Source organism: Fistularia commersonii, chromosome 17 (assembly GCF_037954325.1).
Source record: "Fistularia commersonii isolate RoL2024-O1a breed Wild chromosome 17, RoL_Fcom_v1.0, whole genome shotgun sequence".
Classification (NCBI taxonomy): domain Eukaryota; kingdom Metazoa; phylum Chordata; class Actinopteri; order Syngnathiformes; family Fistulariidae; genus Fistularia; species Fistularia commersonii.
This window is the reverse complement of record NC_141300.1, coordinates 6989697-7008932: the sequence shown is the minus strand read 5'-3', so window position 1 is coordinate 7008932 and position 19236 is coordinate 6989697.

Sequence of the window (19236 nt, the reverse complement as noted above, 5' to 3'; positions counted from 1 at the left end):
GGGGGGTTGGTAGATTCACCACAGTATCAGTGTGACTTGATGACACAACAGAAAACCCCTACATCTATTTCTCCGCAGCATACCTGTGTGTTTTACGACACCCTCAGTAAAGCTCCTTAACTAAAATGATTCACTGACTTTCATTTATTTTCCAACTTTCTCCTATACAATGCTTGACCACCCAGTAAGACCTCATTACCACACATTAGGAAAGCTGTTTCTTAAAGGCCTGGCTGTACATGGGGAGTTTTGTGCTTGGCTGTTGCAAATAATTGCCATAAAGGATTTCTTTTTCATTTGATCTTTTTTTGCACCCACGTAGATGTTACAGTAGGATGAACATCTTGATGAAAAAAGATGATATATTCCAAACCCTGCTGTTTAACTCAACCGTTCTTTCATAAAATCCCAGAACATTTTTTTCTCAGACCTTGACTTTTTATGACAGGGCGCCCCCCGCATGATACAGAACTTTCCATTTTCATATCTAAACATAAGGAAATTGATAAGTAACTGATTCTTTTTTTTTTTTTTTTTTTTTTTTAATGAAGAGACTGTAAGAAAATTCAGATTTGATCCAAAGCATTTGAGAGCCCCAGATTGAAACTATCCCAACCTAGAGTCATTGGAGAAAGCAGGTCTGTCAAAACATGCTACATGATTTGACATGGAAATGTTATTTGAAGGCGAAAAACTATCTTCCATATTTCACCAAGCTCGTCCTTCTAACGTCTCAGACAAGGAACAACCTATTCTTGATGTTTTGCTTGAAATGACTGCATCGTTATTAAGGCCACCTGACAGGAAAGGTGCAATGTCAGTTATAGATAAAGACAAATATTGGATCACAGAGGCATAGCAACAACATCGCTTTCTAGAGAGAGATAGATGGGGAAAGCAGGAAAGAGAGCAAGAGTGAGAGTGAGAGAGAGAACCATAATCAACCCCTGTCTCATGCTCAGAGTGCACATCGAACCAAAGGACAACCACTTAGAAGATCCATCATCTCAGCCAATAAATAACTTCCTCACCCTATCAGGTTCCCAATATATATATATTTTTTCATTTAAACCACTGTTCCAATAACTCCTCTCTTACATCAAACTAATCAGGTGCTCAAGAAGATAGATTCCTGCAAAACAGCCATTTTTGATTTTCCTGTCTCACATTGAATCTTGGCTTTAACATACAGACGGACTATGTGCCATACTCAATTGTAAACAGGACAATGAAACATATTTATTGTTAAAATCAACAGCTTGATCCGAAATAATAGTGCTTTTCTTTTGAATAATACTATTTAAATATAATACAATAGATTTTTTCTCTGACCAATGACAAATCTGCGTCTTAGAGGGACTTTTTTTGTTTGTTTTTCATAACCTCTTTCCAAACAGGTAATTGTTATCCTTGAAGCAGTTTGTTTGAAATTAGTAGTTTGAAAAATAATGAAATGAATAAATAAATGATAAGCAATACAAGAAATTATAGTTATATCAATATAATATCATTATTACCATTACAGTGGACCCTCACTTTTCGCAGGAGTTACATTCCAAGACCCCCCACGAAAAGTGAATTTCCGCAAAGTAGAGACGTGATAATTTTGATGATATTTTCATATATATTTACAAATGTATTATGAAATAAGAAAAATGTTTTGCTTTTAAAATCTTTTTGCCCATTTAACAGCAGGAGAAGTAAATAGTACAAATAGTACAATAATAGGTATATTTGGTGGCTCAATTGGAAGAAGAAAGTAATAATGTTATTTCTAACTGTTAAACGAGACTTTAGCAAGAACTCTTGCATATCTAAGATCCATTCTTAGTATAGAAGCTTCCGATTGTACAAAATGAAAGTTAAGTCAACAGGATGATGAACTAGAGGTGATTTTAACAAATCATCTGCTCAGCTTCTAATGTGGATTCACTGGTCAATGAAATAGAGTGTCAGTCTTGTGAGACCTCTTGAGTCAAATATGAAGGACTACAGTTCATACAACAAGGAGGTGAAAGCCAGAAGTACAGAGGTGGTCTTTGAAAAGAACCACTTTGCGCTGCCCTGTAAAGGTAATCTCTGAACTTAGAGTTTAGCTTGTATTTGCAGCCTCACACCAACATGTACAATCTAAAACCACCAAGAGTACTCTGCACTGAATGGCTTTTCTCATTTAAGTCTGACTATCTCACAGTCATTCACTTCAAAACCCTTGTAAAATCTGCAATGTTTTTTTTATATCTATCTTTTTTTTACATGCAGTTAAACTTTCTGGAGATGTGTCTTGTAGTCAAAATGTTGAATAGTTTTGAGTAATTATCAAATAGTATATTTGCTTACATCACACCGCACCCAGTATCAGCTTGTGCGCTGACAATGTAAACTAATGGGGCCGTTCAGTTTGTCTGACATATTCTAAGACAGTGTATATAAGAAAGAACTGTGTAAGTGCATGTCCATCAGCTGTCAGATTCTCAGTATGTAAATGGGTCTTTATCAGGTAATTATGTGGCAATGTTTAAGTAGCAACTGTCTTTGCACTAAGATGTAGAAAACATAATGCCATTAAAACCAATGCGTCTGAGAAGGTTCTTGGCCACTGAGACCAACCGCTCTTGGAAGTCAAGAAGCCTTGCAGAATTCATACAACTTACTCTAGTTGTAAAACTGCAGCTGTCGAGATAAGATTTGACAACAATTTGCATGCAAAACAGCCGTCTTCAGTCAAGATTTACAGATGAATAAAATGCATAATTGAGTATGATTTACATTATTTCCAAAATTTGCATTTTTGCAGAGGGACATTACGATTGCACCTTCTCTCTCTCTCTCTCTCTCTCTCTCTCTATCTATCTCTCTCTGTATATATATATATATATATATATATATATATATGTGTGTGTGTGAATTAATAGGTTTTTGATCCAGCTCAGTCTTTTTCATTACTTTGGTTTCTGGTTTCCTTGTACATGATTAATTGAAAGCTTCAGAAGTTCACCACTAGATTTATGACCATTTTACTGAATACACTAAATTAAATTTTACTCCTTGCATGCAAAGAACAGTTCTTCAAATGAAGGACCTAGACTCTGATAAAGTGTAATTTTTAGTCAATTTGAGGAGAGTTCATTCTCAAAAAAAGCAGGAAATAAGCAGAAAAATTAAAGACAATTGGTTGTTAAAATCATTCACAAGAGGACAAATTTTTGCCAAAGCTTTGTTCATATTCATTATTTCTTCAGGAGAGAAAACAAAAGAAGGCAAACATATTTATCATAAGGACATACAAGTTACAGCAGGATCAACATAAGTAGATAAATTAGAGATTTCAATTTCAGAGTTAATCCAAAAAGAACAATAAAGTTGTAAAGGCATTGTAATAGGTTTTGTATTCGCTTAGCTGGACTTAAAAGGAGTACACAGTTAGGCAGGTAAGCATCCTAAAAAGCCTCTTGTGCGGCCTGACAGACTGCACCTTTGAAAGTAATGATTGCTTTGGAAGTTGGAGCTTCAAGAACTAATATAACAAAAAGTAAAAGGGAGAAAATTGCCCTCGAAAGACAACTCTGACATAATCAACACTGACGGGGGACAGACTTTGCCAGAGGTGGTTAGGCTACTCTTTGGATGCCAATCAGTCACCGGAGAAGACTGACTGCAGCATCTCAGGCAGATATTTGATTTTTCACCTGGAGTGGTCAGGGGAGTCCTTGACATATCGGCATGCACACTTTCGCATGCAGTACCATTCTAGTAAAATATAACATCTGCATTTTAAATCCTCTGGTCTTTTATCAAGTCTTCATGTCGTGTATACATCAAGCTTATATACAGACTTTAAATATATTTTCTTTGTAAAATAATCTCCTGTCAAGTTGTCTGATTAAGAAGATGTCTGTCTGACTGAGAACTATGTATCTTGAGTACTCGCATTCGGCATTTAAGCTCTGACGCCGATTCTGTGTAAGTGTGAGTGTGAATGCTATCAAGGGTAAAGCGCTTTGAAACTGCAAGTGAAAGGGCTCTATAAATTTAGACTATTTACAATATATGTTGGATCTTCAACTGAAATCCTTTTGCTTTTTATGTAAATGTTAGGAATTTTAAGATGGTTCTGTGCCTTTTCCTTTATGCCTTTCTGCTGTTAGGTTTCAAACCATCTAAAGTTTCCGCAAATGAAAAAACAAAATGAATAAAGTGTATCACAGCAGATAATGGCGACATTGAAAGCGAAAGCAAGCTGAAGCAGAATTGTGATGTCTGTTTAGGACTCCAATCTCTGAACTGATGTAATTAACTGAACTGTTTCAGAAGAAGAAAATTACATAGACATTAAATAAAAGCTGGATTTCATTAATATTATCTGACTTTATTATTTAATGTGCGTTCAGTTATTTTAAGTAAGTAAATTGTCAGTTTCCTCTTGTAGTCATCAAGGTTAGTTGCTTGGTGATAAGGAAATACTGAATGCATTCACTTCATCAGTGCCTGGTTAAGCATCAGTGATCTGCAACGGCTGCTACCTACTGTGGCTCTTTCAACTGAAACCTTAAAAAAGAATGTCTCTCAATTAGGCCACGGCAACAGACAGGGAAAAATGAAAAAAAGAAAAAAAAGAAAAAAAGAACCTTCATGGGAAACATCAGGATGGGAAAAAAATGTGGAAACAACAACAGGAATTATGACAGGATTATTAGAAACCCATAGGTGTCCACAGCAGTGCTGTCGAGAAAGCTGTCGGCTCAATGTTGAAGGGGCTCCCTCTGTTTGTGATCAGCTTCACATTATTCTGACTGCACCAAATAACCAGATGTTCAACGTTCCATCTTTAAACTGATTTGACACTGTCCTCAATGAGGCCAAATGTTTAATTTCTGCCCTGGGACACAGGGTCAGATTCTCTCCTAGCCAAGACTTAATATGAATATTATTTTTTTAAACAAGATGAACAAAGTTGATTGTAATCCCATTTTAAGGTACCAAAACTAAGAAAAATAAAAAAATTTAAAAAACTTTCAGTGCATGAATCAAAACACCTAAAGATCAAAAGGATAGAAATGATAGGTTTATCCTTATGTGTGATAAAAGCATATATATCACAGGAATGTGAGAAAATGGTCGATTCAGTTAATAGATGCAGTCATCCCAGTGGCCCAGACACACTCCTTATGGGAATAAATGCATCTTATTTTTTTGGAAATTACAAACAATTCCCTAAGGAACCCTTGAGGGAGATGATGAAAAGGTATATTCTTGCTGTTTTAACAAGCAAGTTGACAAAAGGACTTAAGGCTTGTTGTGCAGCATAGGCTCTTAATCTCCCTGGGGACTGTTCCAGAATGTTGAAGCCGAGTTAGACGACTCCTCTGTGTGTTGCCAGATGGTAAACTTCACCCAACAAATCTGGTCTTTCAAGGAATATATAAACATTGCTGGATTATCAGATTTACATGCCAAAATATTTCCTTTCATTTAATTTGGTTTATTTATTATTATTGGTTTATTTATTATTCATATTTCTATTCTTTATATTCATATTACATTTTTAATTATTTTAATGTATCCGTGAGAAGGGTTTAATGGTTCATATTTGACATGTTGAGGGAATAGTTAAATAAATGTAAATCCATTCCCTGTCTACATGACACCAATCTGAGATAAAGTCAGTTGAAGAATTTAATCCACTAAAACATCCAAGAGTTTCATGGCATCCCTTCCTCAAAAGCCAAACTTAAGTGGGCTGTGACAGCTCATCAAAACATGAAGACATAGCCAGCAGACATGAAGAAACAAATATTGTACTTAAATACAAACATCATCATGTTTCTCCGGTGTTCGGCTCTTTAAATACCTCTGAACATGAGGTTGACCTGATTAGTGCATATCTTCAAAAATCATTCCATCTTGTTGATTTTCTTGATTTTACCCAGGTTCTATCTTTTTGATTTTTAATCTATTTGAACAGCTCCTATGAAAACTCAGGGAAATTCTATAACATGGTCTTTCGCTTCTATTTGTTTCGATCTCAGAGTGCTTTTAATACAACAGCCAAGAACCATTTATCAAAATTTTAAATCCTTGAAGTCTTTGGTTTGGTTTTATAACAATGTTAAAAAAATTAAACAATGCGTGATAATCAAATATTTAATACTTAATACTGAGTAGGCTGAACTCAGAGGCCAAAACTCGGCGAATTATAAAAAGGTTAGATTTTAATTAATATATCCACTGTTGTTAATTGGGATCTGGATATTTTGCCAAAATATTTGAATCACCGCCAAGCAAACAGTCTTTGGTGACAATACATTTGTATGGTATTTTTGAATGTTTAGAGTCTATTAAGTAAGTTGGGTAGTTAGTTGGTTTGTTTTCAAAAACATTGAACTTACCCTAGGTATATTCTAGGCCATAAACAGGACTGAAATCATTCTAAACATTTCTAAAAGAGAAATATTCCATTAATATTAGACCTGATTTTTGACATTAAATTTGATTTGACGTTTGATTTTGCATCATATTTTGTGTTATGGTGAGTATATGCGTAAATATGACTAAAGGAACATAAAAAACAAATCAATAAAAAGTTGTCATGGTTTGATACTGATTTGCTTATCATGTTAAACCTCTGAATTCAAACTGGTTTTGCAATATCCATTTTTATCTTTAGGATCGAAAAAAGAAAAGGAAAATGACAGCACAATATAAGATATGTCATTTTCTATTTCATAATATTAAACTGATACGATAGAAAATGGCAATATTTTTGGGGGGCTTTTTAATGCACACTGTCCAGATAACACTCCACATTTGCACATTTAACATTTATCAAACACGCACACACGCACACAGACACACACACACACACACACACACACACACACACACACACACACACACACACACACACACACACACACACACACATACATACCGTATTAATCACACTTCCCTGTAGGGTACGTAGGACTTCCCAACTCATATAAATGTTTATCACCTCTATGTGCCTCCTGGTTCTGCAATTTCCAAGTCCATTTCAAGGCTAAGACGATCCTCCGTCTGTGTTTGGCCTGAAATCTTTATATGTATCCTTATAGGTCTTAACAGACAGATCTAATCCCAGACTGCAAGAGGCCAGCATAAAAATATATGCAGTTTGAAAGAGAAAATGAGCAGATCTGCCGACACTTTCATGCTACACATTACATTACAAGGAAGACTTTCCCTGGGGCTGGAGGGGTGGCTTTTTTGTAAATACAGCTTATTTCAAAATTGGAACCTGGCTTTGCTGACACACAGGCAGGGCATAAAAACTGAATTCTGCTTTCTAATTGAGGACAGGTGGGTCAAGAGGATCAACACCCAGGACAGCAGCACTGATGACAGGGTAATTTATTAGCAGTGATATATGGCTGTAGTTGGACCTGCTGCCAGTCAGGGGCAGATGTACCGGTGATGGAAGGTGCAGTGCAAACAGTGGCTCCGTCAGTCCATATGGAGTGCATGCTGTGTCTCTTCATTTAACACTGAATATACTAAATCTGCAGATAATCACCCAATCAGCAAATGTCAAGGTTATACAAAAGAATAGGGCCAAACCGCATTGAACTCTGCTTGTTGGAATGTGGATAAAGGGAAATAGGCTAATACAGTGTGAGCAAACTGCTGCTCAGTTATTCGCTCTCACCATGAGCATTCCTCCTGACCATGCAACAAATGCCAAATTTGCATCTATTTTTTGAGGAGGAAAATACAGTATGTGAACAGAGAATGAATATATATCTCCTATGCAGTTCAAGTAATAAATATATACTTCACGTGAATATATTTGTAGGTTAGAGTAAATGATCAATTTCCAACATATTGTAATGTCCGTGGGGATGTGCCAAATAATTAGTTGCTGGTTAACAAACCTTATTTTTATTAGCACAATTATGCCACACTCAAGCAACTGTGGCTCAATTTAACCTTCTGCGCCTCATGCACTATTCCTCACTCAAACCCCGGCCCCCCGCTTTCTCATACTAAAACACATTTCACCGCCAGTAGTAAATCACAGAACCCTGAACTTTTGCTACGATGCCCCCCTCACAAAGACACTCGCCCCAGGGGATCACAGAAAAGTCCTTCAATTCTCTGTCTCCGGGGCTGTTTGGAGTGAACAAGAGTGGCTGCACCTGCAGTCTCAAAACTGCCTGCTGATGAGCCGGGGGTGAGTTTCAGGATGGAGAAGGTACAGGGTGTCATGATTTCCAACTGTGTGCTTGACCAAAACACAAGGACGCTCAGGGGGTAAGGCATCTTAAGGGGTTTATTTGAAAAGGGAGAAGAATAGAGGGCTGTGCTGTGTCCGGGTTCCTGAGACCCCACATCATTGGGGTCTCAGGAACCCGGACACAGCACAGCTCTGGTGAAGAACAGAGTTGAAGGGAAATGCACATGGCCCCCTAGCCCTGGATCCCAACATGGGGTTTTTAGGGGTAACAGTCTCTGAAACTGGGGTTGTGGCTGCAGGCGTTGAGGATCCAGGGTTCTGATGTGGATGTGCATCACCTCTGTATGGGGCCAGCCAATCCCTGTGATGGACCACTCATCTTCCCCTTGGAGGCAGCTGGACTTTATATACCACCTCCCCTAGGCTCTCAAATACCTACAAGCCCCCATCCTCTCCTGTTTGGACTGTACACCCACACCAGGGGGGAGAAGGCTCCAATCTGCAAGATGCAGAGGTCACAGTGTTGGAAAGAATCACCGACATCCCTCCTGAGCAGACCCTAGTCGAAACTTTCATGGATGCAACACAGGGATTTGAGACCCAAAGGTGTCCCTCCCCAATGGTTCCATTTGAGGCTTTTAACACTGTCCCTCTCAGCACTCTGAGAACCACCACCTGCCACCTCTCTTCCCCTCTAGCTGGCTCTTTCCAGGGTCTTTGGAGCACTCCATCCTTATTGTGGAGAGCCTCAAACTTTGCAAACAGATCTTTAGTTGCCTGTGAAAACCCTGCAACCTCATTTCACTGTAGCCTCTGTCTTGACTCCACCCACTACAGCACTGGTCCCTGGTCAGTATGCTGTTCCTGCTGTACTCTCCGGTCAGATGCGTTGACAACCTGCATCTCTCTGCAGACAGGCCCTTGTCCATCCCGCATTAGGTCTTGCTCTCCTGCATAGAGCTCTGTCTTGTGAGCTTCTCTCTTGTCACAGTGCCGACACCCTTTCGCACCACAGGGGTGCTGGGACATTTGGCATTGCATGTCGATTTCAAGCCCTGTACTCCACTTGGAAGACATACGGTGCCAGTTCTTCCAAGTGGAGTACAATATGCCCCTCTGGCTCTTTGAAGAACATTAACGATTGGAGGGCAGAGGTCAGTTCAGACAGTGAAGAGCAGACTGCACAGATAGTATCGCATGCGGTTTATTGCTCTCACACTAGCAAGGAATTGCTGTGTGTCACACAATAATGCGGTTCCCTCTTGCTGAAAGTTTGACTGAAATATGCCACCACTTCCTCACCCTGTGCCCCCACCTTGCTCAACACTGCCCCCATCTCAACCTCACTGGCATCTGCGTCCAGGATGAATGGCAGATTAGGGTACAGGGAAACGAGGATGGGTGATTCTGTAAAGGCCTTCTTCAAGCAACCAAAGGCTTGCTCACACTCAGGCACCCATGAAAAATCACTGTCTTTTCCTTGCAGGCAGAACAGGGGTGCGGCAATGTATGAAAACCCATGCATGAACCCGTGTGGTAGGATGCCAGCCCAGAGAAGCTCTTCAGCTCTCGGAGATTGGTGGGGACCGGTCAGTCTCTCACTGCCGGCACCTTTTCCTCTAAAGTGTTGATGCCTTCTCCCCCAACCCTGTGCCTCAGAATCTCCGGCTCTTTTCTCATGAAGAAGCACTTATCAAAGTGAAGCTTCAGACCAGCCATTGATATAATCTGTAGAATCCCCCACAGGGCCGCCAAGGCTGTATTGAAGGAGCCACCATGGACCAGTATGTCATCCAAGTAGAACAGGCATTCCTGTCAGGGGATGTCAGCCAGCAGCTTCTCCATCAGCTGTTCAAACATGGCTGGGGCATTGGACAGGCAAAAACAGAAGACTCGAAACTGCCATAATCCCTTGCTGGTACAGAAAGCAGTCTTCGGTCCAGCTTCAGGGCTTAGGGGCACCTGCCAATAGGCACTGCATAGGTCCAACAAGGAGAACCAGGATGAGCCGTAAACCAAGTCCAAAGACTCACTGATGCAGGGCCATGGGTATGAGTCTTTCGTTGTCATGATGTTTAGGAGCAAGCATGCTGGCTTACAGGCTGCCAGTTGCTGGTCTAGGGCAGGGGGTTGCACAACAACCAGCGTTAGTTGTCTGTGGGGCAATGTAGTAGGGCTGGGCTGGCATCACACCCAACTCACCCATAAGTTCCACCAACTCATCCACCTACGCTGGCTTCTTCTGGTCCAGGTCCACCTCTCCAGAAACTCTCGCAACAGGGCCAGCCCCAACATGGACACTCTGAGCAGACCCCCGTACGACCTCACCAGGTTGATAGCACTGTCCAAAAGGCTGCTGTAGAGCAGCAACTATGGTCTCTTTCAGATGGGCTCGACAGTAACAAGCATGTCGACACTTCCCCAGTGAGACACAGGGCAAGCTGGAGTGCTTTACTGTCCGCCGGCCAGCTTGCAGCCCATGCCAGAGTTTCAAACAGGGTGTGGCAGGCCTCCCAGTTCGTCTTACCGGAGTATTTTGGCGTCTTGACATGGCGTAGGCTACAGCGGGCGCCATTGTCTTTGCCCTCATCCGGCCCAGTGCTGCACATGGTGGCCATTTTCCCAGCGACATTCCCCACTGTGCTCGGTGAGCCAAAACCAGCATCAGAAGCAACTTTCTTGACTTTGTGACCCAGGTGAGCACAATGCTCGTCAGGGCAGTCAAATTCCGCCTCAGGCTCCGACTAACCAAAAAACATTGTCCATCGCCTCTTCCTTGCCTGTCAGACAAGCATCTGTCTTTTTTTGCCGTGCCACCATATCTCCGACTGAGAAAAGTTAGCCAGTCTGGGCACACTGCGCCAGCGGATATTGGCATGTAAAACCCCGGTGTTTTACTTCTGACACCAATGTAATGTCCGAGTGGACTTGCCCAACGGTGCCTGAGATGCTGGTTAACAAACCCTATCTTTAAATAAGTAATACTAAAAATAGAAAAAAAACTATTTACTTATTCTCATAAATGGACACTAAAGACAAAAAGCAAATTGACCAAAACATGTGTTTTTAGTCAGTAGGGTCAGTGGCTTAGTGTAACTGACAATATCCATGTTACTCCGGTATGATAAAAAAAGGAAGCTATTAGTCCTGTTCTGCATTGTTATTATTATCAGTATAATCATTATTTTAAATGCAAAAAAAGGTGACCTCCTTTTGACTTACAAGTACTTTATCACAATCAAAGGTCTGTTTAAATGAGCATGACTTTGGAAAAGGGGGGAACTAAGAAGGAAAATTAAGAGATAAGCGACATGAAGTGCAGCCTTATCATACATTTTCCTATAATTGTGTGAGCTTATGCATTACAAAGATTTTAATCTCAGGTGTCAGAAAGCAATTACATCTGGCTAATAACTAAATTGTTAATGCAATAGTTTGAGTGGACATAACATTCCCGTCAGGGGTCATCACCTGGGTTTAATATTTGGCCATCTAGATAGTTAAACTGTTGCTTCAAGGACCTGATGACAATGAAAATAGGCCTTAATTACACTTTCCATATTATTTATCAAAATTTAAATGCATGGTCGAGGCCTTTCATCAGCCAGCCTTTCACAGGATAGTATAATAATTTTAGTGGTATTGATCATATTCAGATAAAACTTATCCAAAAAAAGGTTTAGGAACCTAAATCTAGCACTTTTCTCTTTCTTCATATTCAAGAATTCTATATAAGAATTCTTCATATTCAACTTCAATTAATCCCTGTTCTTATAGCAATATATTATTAATAGCTGGTATTAGAAGCGGTTCTCTGTCAAAAAGTTTAGACTTGCTATAAACAATCCACTAGACTTCTTCTGCTTCTTCTCCTTTCAGCCTTTCCCTTCAGGGGTCGCCACAGTGAATCAACTTTCTCCATCTAGCCATATTCTCCATATCCTCCTCTCTCACACCAACTACCTTCATATCTTCTCTCCCTACATCCATAAATCTTCTCTTTGGTCTTCCTCAAGACCTCCCGCCTGGCAGCTCCAATTCCACTATCCATCTACCAATATATTCTCTATCCCTCCTCTGTACATGACAGAAGCATCTCAGTCTGGCTTCTCTGACCTTCTCTCCAAAACATCAAACATGTGCTGTTCCTCAGATAGACTCATTCCCGATCCTATCCGTCCTGGTCAGTCCCAAAGAGAACCTCAACATCTTCATCTATGTGACCCCCAGCTCTGCCTCCTGTCTTTTTGTCATTGTAACTGTTTCTAGTCCATACAGCTGGTCTCACCACTGTCTTGTTCACCTTTCCTTTCATTCTGGCCGATAGTCTTCTACCACATAGTACCCCTGACACTTTTCCCTACCCATTCCAACCTGCTTGGACCTGTCTCTTCACCTCTTTTCCACACTCTCCATTGCTCTGGACTGTTGACCCCAAGTACCTGAAATCCCCCAACTTCCTGATTTCCACTCCCTGAAGCCTCACCGTTCCACCTGAGTTCCTCTCATTCACAAACATATACTCTGTCATGCTGCAACTAACTTTCATTCCTCCCCTTTCTGGCGCATATCTCCACCTTTCTAGATTTTCCTCAACCTGTTCTCCGCTTTCACTACAGATCAAAATGTCATCTGCAAACATCATGGTCCAAGGAGATTCCTGTCTAACCTCATCTGTCAGCCTGTCCATCACCACTGCAAAAAAGAAGCGGCTCACAGCTGATCCCTGATGGAGTCCCACCTACACCTTGAACTTCTCTGTTACCCTTACAGCACACTGCACCACTGTCTCACAGCTAGCATACATTTCGTGCACCAGTCTAAACAATCCACAAGACTCATAATACTTATCGGGTAAATTTTTTAACGATATACATTTTATTTTATTAGAGGGGAATGATCTTCTGTCTTCAGTGGATGAAATATCGGATAGGCCAAGATTGTTACAATCTTTGACATACCCACTTATTTGATATAGATATATATAGATATATAGAAGATTCAGATCATCATCATCTAATTCAACACCTTAGGCTGAGTTGGCGTTTGCTTCAAACAAAGCAAACAGTCAGAGTAACATTTAGAAAACAATTCAGAAATAACTTCATTAAATAACCATTTAGAAATTTAAATAACTGCAAGTTCTTGATTCCTGTCATCAAATTAAAATAAACCAGGTAAAAGTGTGATTAACACTAATTAATATCAAAGTCATGTAACATTACATATTGCCATTTGAGACACGATTAATCATATTCGTGATCTTTCTTACTGCTGCTGTATTGCTGACCTCTCTTTCCCCAGCCAGTATATACCTTTCGAATATTTTACTTACTGGTCATCATGTCATTATTAGAATCATCCACATGCCGTGGAGTGTCAAAGAAATGCTCTATTTCAGCATCTGACTGACTTGTCCCAAATTTCATTGTATTTTTTTTTTTTTTACAACAAATTCACTACCTCCAGTGATACTGTTGAGGTCAAGGGTATTGAAGGGAGGCAAATCTCTGTGACTACCCCATGCGGCTTGCTTCACAGTACCGATGTGTTCAAAGACGCAGTGACTTTGTCACATATTTATTGTTTGCATATTAGATATTTCAGGTAAAAATGTGTGAAAAAATGACCATGTTGTCTTGTCTATATTTTAAAATGCCTCCAGAAAAAAAAATCTGACAAATAAACGAAAAGGAAATTGTATTCTATACCAAATGCGGCTATTTAGTCATAGTTTAAGGATTTGAAGCTACATAAAAGAATCAATGGCTAAAGAGTATACACAGCCAGTCTCCAGAATCACTCTTGCTGGCTTTATGCTTTAGCTGTGGCCATGTAAATGCAACACTAATGGCCTCTGATCAGTCTCTAATGGTATTCATAGTTGCCATGGGTCCTTTCCCCGCAAAATTATTAAGATCATTTTTATTCATGATATCCACCAAATTGTCCTTGGAAGAACAGCAGATTATAGGAGGCTGCTGACCCGTGGGTTGTGAATAAACATGAAAACCCATCAGTGTTCCATTCGAAGGCAGAATAGTGTTCAGTTTTTAGGCTCCTGGGTTAAGATTTGAGAAAGGGGTAGGCATAAAAAATAATGGAATCATTAGAAATGGATTGAGATAAAAATGAATGATGCTATCGTCTCGACCCCATCCACTTTTGAGCCCCTATATTAAGTACATTGAGAATAAAAAGGGCCTTATATTAAGTACGTTGGAAATAAAAGGGCTCATTTAACTGTAGAGATTGTAATAATTCCCCAAGAGTCAAGATTTCAAAAGTTTATCGTTAACACTGTTACATATATTTTGTTTCACTTAATGTTGTAATATTAATATAATCTGCATAACACCTTCAATAATACAATACAATATATTTTACTGAACTCTGATAAAAGGTGTCAAAAGATTTTTACACATAAAAACACAAAAATCATGGAGCCCAAATTTGAAGACCGAGACTGAAATGGACCAGCCATTGCAATCGTTGGTGACGTAAAAATAACTCTAAATGTATTACTTGTAATTCACAAGTAATAGTTTTCTGATCAACTCCAAAACTAGTCGGGAAATTGAAACAGAATATGACCTGCAACTGAATGGCAGTCACAGCTGTCTCAGGGACAGGAAACCAGGAAATGGATTGTATTGAAAACCATATATATATATATACATATGTATAAAAGGATTGTTGGTACATAACTTCCAGGGGTGGTTTTCTGTAAAAATAAACGTAATACATTGTGACGGTAAATTGAATTTCTGATGTCAATTATACAGCATTTTAGGCAGATCAAATATTTGTTGACAGCTCATTATCATGGCATGCAAATGACATTACAGCACCTAAGTTAAATTTGACACAAGAGACGAAAAAAGGTTGTGACTCAACTATATTCTGTTAAAAATTATGCAATTTTAGCCAAAAAATTCAATGCATTGACAAAACACCATTTTTTTTTTTTTTATACACCTTGTTAAATGTACATATCTACACATTAATGACTTTTTTATATAGTTTTTACCTAATCATTGACACATGGTCCACAGTCTGTAGATGAAAAACAGCCACTTGCCTAACTCTGGCACATTTACTGGTCTGTTTAATAATGTGGACTGTCCTTGCTGATTAAACCAATAAATAAGAATAAATGCTACTATCACAAATACAAGGGGATTTAGGGATGGTCGCATCCAAAGCAAAGTAATTCCTTAGTTATAAACATTTTACTGAGACCATGTTCCAAGGGGCAGGGCAGGTGAATGACTGCTGAGGATTGTCGGGTGCAGCTGTGTGAAGCGCTGTGTAGGGATGCAGGCAGTAGAAAGAAAGCAGGCTGCTAGGTTCCACATAGTTGGGCTTGGCAATCTGTTGAAGGGTAGTTCAAGAGCCAGCCACTTGATGATTAGATAGGAGTCAGGTTGTTTAAGTGAGGAGTGTGACAAGCTGATAGCTTGCAGCTGAGTAGAAAGCTAAGCCACGGGCCAGGAAGTGAATCCACACCTGTGCACACAAGCACTAAGGAATAGAAAGGCGAAATGGATGCTCAGGGAAGAAGAAAACAGAAGAGAATTTGAGCTTTAAATTCACAGACCGTGGTAAGTCACCCCCTGGGGCAGAAATTAAAGGTGGTAAGAAATCTGTGGAATTCTCAAAGGTGACATAACTATGAAGCTATTGGAGAGAGATTTGTGTACAGTTGTGTGTTGGTTTGGGAAGCATTATATATATATATATATATATATATATATATATATATATATATATATATATATATATATATGATGTTTTTTATTTTTCTTAATTTTCTGATTTTAGAATACAACAGTGAAGGCAGCACATGTGGGAACAGAGTTACATTTGAGGGACCTGTTGCCTGAATTTGGATGTACTTGTACCCTTCTTCATGAGGGACGCTTGCCATGTTGCTTCAGCTGCAATCCAGGAAGGAGGTAGGATCACATTAAACTTGAATAAAGCTTTTTTTCTGGAGTGAAATGACACGCTGGAGCATCAACTCCAATGTCAGATGAGGTATGTCAGTGAATCCGTACATACCCACATTCAGAAGAAAGCAGTGAGTTTGACTGGAATGTGGCAGATTGAACGCATACTACATTGTTCTTTGGAGTTGCCGGCTCCTTCATTCCTCAAGGGCATTGTTTTTTACAGTTTCAAGGTGTGATTTAAAAAAAAAAAAGCGAATAAATAAAAAGCTTGCAATGGGGGATTTGTAAATTACCTCTACAAAGTGTGTATTAAATTGACAATTTTCAAACATAAAACATTGGTTAGACTTTCATCAGGTTTTAGATGCCACATTGTACCTCTAACAATTAGAGGCACAATGTGGTATCTAAAACCTTGATTTCCAAAAAATTAACCTCTCTGCAATTAATTATTGATAACAAACTGGACTGGGGAAAGAACACTGACACCCCTCACAAGAAGGGCAAGAGCTGCTTCTATCTGCTGAGACAACTGAGGTCCTTTAATATCGGCAGAACCATGCTTAAAATATTTCGGAGTCTGTGGTAGCCTGTGCTACCTTCTGTGCTGTGGCATACTGGGTCGGGAGGCTGAGGATAGCAGATGCCAGTCGACTGAACAGACTGATCCTCAGGCCAGTGATATTGTAGAAGTGAAGCTGGGCCCTCTGATGTTGGTGTCCTATAAGAGAATGCTTCACAAGGTGAAGGTCATCTTGGACACTGACCGACCCACTCCACGACGTCCTGGTCAGATATAGGAGTTGTTTTCAGCACCAGACTGATCCCGCAAAGATGCACCACCAAGCACCATAGGAAATCATTCCTGCCGGCAGCCATCAGACTGTATAATTCCTCACTCTGAGTGTCAGACACTCAGAGTGAGTTGGCTGTTTGTGGAGTCATGCAGTAATTCCATTGTCTTCTATACAATAACACTTTCCTGTGGAATAACCCTTATTTATACACATTACATGTAATCATTTACGTGTATCTTCATTATGTAGATGCATACCTTTTAACTTTGATCTTTACCATTTATTCACTAGTTTTTGTTGTTTTTTTTTTTTTATATATAGAGCTCTATTTTGATTCTTCTCGATTTTTATTCTGTGAGCAGCAGTTGCTTTCAACAAAAAGTAATCCCCCCCTTGGATCAATAAAGAATTCTGATAAACAAAGATGTGACTTCCTAATCAGAATTTCTGATTGTTTATGGCTTGGAATGATCTATACTGTGCAGGTCTTGGCAAGGCTTTTGAATATTTTTCATGCTACAATATATCAGGAAATGACCACATTTATACATGAAAATCTTAGACAACCTCTGTGTAAGATACTTGAGCGACGGAGCGTGACCCAATTTTAAAAGACCGCACCTAAGTCACTGGCGTGTAGAAGGCCTCGGTTTGTCATCATGTGCAGGATAACAAAACTGGATTGAACCACAGAAGAGCCTGAACTCCTGACAAAGTTCGATTGACACCTGTGCTGGCAGAGGATATGAGTTCGTGCTTGACATCTGTAAAGATGTCAAACACAAAAAGGATGTCTTGACATCAACATGTTTCCATCAAGATCTCATGAGCCACATTTCAGCATTTGGTATGATTCCAGTGATTCACAAAATCTGTCGGGTATTCTTCTGAAAGGCTGACATTTAATCATTTTCTCAAACACTTGAGTTTTATGAATGACTCAAAAGAACTCAAACCAGAAACTCATAGGAATTCAATGAAATAGATTTTCTGTTTTGTATGGAGATGGTGGTGGTTGAATTTATCACTTAGAATGAGATTCAGTTTGATAGAATTCCAATGACAAAATTATGGTTGACTTTTTTTATGGAAGTTCAGTCCAGGGTTTTGATCTTTTTTTTTATACTTTATTAATCCTTGTATAGAAATTGTTAAATTTGCATTTAACAGAAATGAATATACAAATATGACACTGGCTTCTTACAACAGGATAATGGTCTTGCAAAAATAGTCAGGGAATATATCATGCTGGGCATGGTGGTGCAGTGGTTAATGCTTCAGCCTCACAGCACGAAGGACCCTGATTCGATTCCAACAAAAGGACCTTTTTGTGTGCAGCTTGCATGTTATCCCCATGTCTGCTTGGGTTCCCTTCAGGTTCTCCAGTTTCCACCCTCAGTCCAAAAACATGCAGCGGGTTAATTAGGAAAATTGTCCTGAACGAGTGACTGAGCGAATGATTGTTCACGTATGTAGCCCTACAGTTGAGATCCGGGATGTACCCCGCCTCTGGCCTGATGACTGCTGGGATAGGCTCCAGCATCCCGCCGCAATCCTGGATGCAGGATAAGCGGCAGAAGATGAATGGATATATTATGCCCACACACAAATGAGAGCTTTTTTAAGCTGACAAACCCAATAATTGAAATGATATACTACTGAAAAAAATTGAAAAATTCCTCATTAATTTTATGTATGTCTGTCTTTTAGGAGTTGTGATAGTAGCAGTTATAAAACAGTGATGTCCTGAAACCTTTGGTGGTAGCAGGAAGGGTATAAAAAATAATCCATCACTTCTTGGGCATGTTCAGGTTGGCCCAGGAGAACGTCCTTTGAGATCAGCATATGGTGCAGAGCCTGCAGCTGTTGAAGCTATATCTGCTTAATTTATTGTGTGGCCATTTTATTTATTTATTTTGACTTTGGTCCAAAAAAATAAAGAACAAGGTAAAATGCAATAGTTAACCTGAGTCTATTCTAGAACAGACCTGCATTTTGGTTTCTCTCATCCCTTGTTTATATCCTGTACTTTTCCAACTTCTCAGTGTCACCCCTCTGTGATAATCCAGTCGCCCTCAAAACTGATGTAACCTTATTTCCTGCCTCACATTTGACATCTTTGTTCATTATGTAGGAGGACACATAAGTAGTGTTAAGATTTGCAAAAAAAATATGGGTTGCACTTACAAAAAAAAATCTTTTCATCTCAGCATTCCTGGAACAGGGAGCAGAAACCGAAATTCATTTGGCTTTGGACTGTGTACACTGACAC